Source organism: Sinocyclocheilus anshuiensis, unplaced genomic scaffold (genome assembly GCF_001515605.1).
Source record: "Sinocyclocheilus anshuiensis isolate Anshui unplaced genomic scaffold, SAMN03320099.WGS_v1.1 scaffold1704, whole genome shotgun sequence".
Lineage (NCBI taxonomy): Eukaryota > Metazoa > Chordata > Actinopteri > Cypriniformes > Cyprinidae > Sinocyclocheilus > Sinocyclocheilus anshuiensis.
Genome location: NW_015555820.1, coordinates 267,291 through 269,633, shown reverse-complemented (window position 1 = coordinate 269,633; position 2,343 = coordinate 267,291). Strand labels below are relative to the sequence as shown.

The window sequence follows — 2,343 nt, the reverse complement described above, 5'->3', positions numbered from 1 at the left end:
CTCGATGACTCACGCATTAAGACAGTGACTTACCGCCACCTACTGGCAGTTTTAGTATTTAAAAGAATCGCTTTTCACTTTTTTTATCATCATTGCATATTAATCTATTGAACATTTTTTTTTAAACATTAATATTCTATTTACAAAGATAAAAAATGCATTGGAAAGTCAATTTAGGGGGCAAATATTGCCCTTTAATGGAAAAGGTGCAGTCTAAGTGGAAGAGAGGGGGTACTCCACTCGAAAAAGTCTGGGAACCACTGCTGTAGAACATTCTGTCCTGTGCAACAAGTGATTTATTTTATATTTTCAGGTACAGCGGTTAGTTTGAAATAAAAGTTTGTTTAACAGTGGAAATTGAGTCTCACATTATTTAAACATTATTCAAAACATTAATGGTGAACATTTTGTGCATTGGAAAGTCAATTTAGGGGGCAAATATTGTTCTTTAATGGAAAAGGTGCAGTCTAAGTGGAAGAGAGGAGGTACGCAGAAATGCCTCAGGGGGTACTCCACTCTAAAAAGTCTGGGAACCACTGATGTAGAACATTCTGTCCTGTGCAACAAGTGATTTATTTTATATTTTCAGGTACAGCGGTTAGTTTGAAATAAAAGTTTGTTTAACGGTGGAAATTGAGTCTCACATTATTTAAACATTATTCAAAACATCAATGGTGAACATTTTCGACTTTATAAAATGATTCTCTCACGTCTTGGTATAATCATCTCGTATATTCATTATGAATCTTTAGAAAATAAATGTGCATAACAGGATTTCTTTTTGCCTAATAAATTACATCCCAACATCTTAAATTAATTACTTAATGTTTTAGTCATGTAGTTAAATTAACATTTTAAGTTTTATTTTTAATCAGTGGATATTTTTTATTTGAATTTGTGCTTGGTAGTTTCAGAACCATCTTAAAAAAAAATTTCTACCCATTTTTATTGAGTAGTTTTCTTCACCCAAAGTTCTTGTTGTCCCAAAGTTCACGTCCATATTTAAATGACTTAATAATGCATTGACAAACTTTAGAGAATGAATTTGATTATATTAAGTGATGCATCCAAAGACTGTTCTTATGGTGTGTTTTGAATGTTTGCTTTGTATCACTTTTCATTCTGTCAGTGTTACCCATTTTATGTACCAAAAAAAAAAAAAACCCTATAAGTAACAAATTTTTTGTACCAAAAAAAAAAAAAAACCCTATAAGTAACAAGTTACTTACGTATTAACATAAACAAGCACACTGTAACCTGTTTTAAAATGACCATTTCGTTTTACCCTCATCAAACATGACTGCACCGTCTCAGGAAGGAGCGCTGGTATAAGGCAAGGAGAGAAAGAGGGAAAAGGGGGCAGAAGGAAAAAGAGGGGAGGTAGTGTGTCTGCTCTCCGAAAGGGAGGAGTCAGGAACAGGGAAAGGGCATCTGGAGCTTCACACTTCAAATCTTCTTTACCCGAGAAACTCTTAATTACTGTCTTTACCGTGATAAAAATGTAGGAGTTTCACGAGTCGCTGTTCTTTTGTGTTCAGGCTTTAGGTATGTAGGCAAAGACCGGGCGCTAGTTCAGTGCTGGGCTGCCCCTGCCAAGCGCACGCAGGACAAAAAGAGAAGACGAGGGAAGAAAGAAAAGTCCGCAGGGTAGTTTTGGAGTTTAAAGTAAAGAAGCTAAGAGTCTCCGTCTGCAACTAGCATCTGTACACGAGCGAGAAGAAAGTCTGTGAGGAGAGGACAGAAAAGTTTCGCAACTGAACGAGTAAGTGCAAGAATTGTGCAGTTTTTCCGAACCTCGTTGGTTCCACAAAAGTTTTGAAAAAACGGAAAAAGAGGGGGGAAGAGTCGTGTAAAACGTGAAATGCGATACTACTGCCTGTGTGTTGCAAAAAAATATTAAATGAAGTCAACAGGATAAACGCATTAAAATAGCGTTTATTGGCAGCGTTGGACTGAGCTTTCTGCTTCACAGAAAGTGCAAGCAGAGCTATTTTGCAAACTTTGGGCTCTTATTGTCAAACTCGCGGCCCCAATTGGTCTGTTAAAATCTTGTGAAAGTGTCCCAATGTTTTATGCTTGTTAAACTGACAATTATATGTAAATAAAAAGACTCATCACAGTGCAGCGGGGTTCAGAGCTGTGTCTCCTTGCGACAGTTTAAATATATCCAAACATGTTTTTCTTGAAAATAGTCCAGCAGTAAAATTGGGGGTCCCTCATCATATTGCAGTGCTTTTCCTCAGCATAATTTCAAGATCTTTAAGAAATCTATTAAGTTTTACACATAGAAATTAAAACGACTGGATGTTTGTCATATATTTTTCTTCTTCCCTCCCCCCCTTT

At 36.3% G+C, this 2,343-nt stretch overlaps 1 protein-coding gene across 1 annotated transcript in view; it reads left to right on the top strand.

Moving 5' to 3' along the window:
• The first annotated feature begins 1,439 nt into the window (after window positions 1–1,439).
• LOC107675308 (transcriptional activator GLI3-like) overlaps window positions 1,440–2,343 on the top strand; it is a 260,552-nt gene continuing 259,648 nt past the window's right edge. Inside the window, exon 1 of the mRNA XM_016469608.1 lies at window positions 1,440–1,762. The gene's annotated coding sequence lies outside the window, so the exon portion shown is untranslated. The remainder of the gene's footprint in view (window positions 1,763–2,343) is intronic.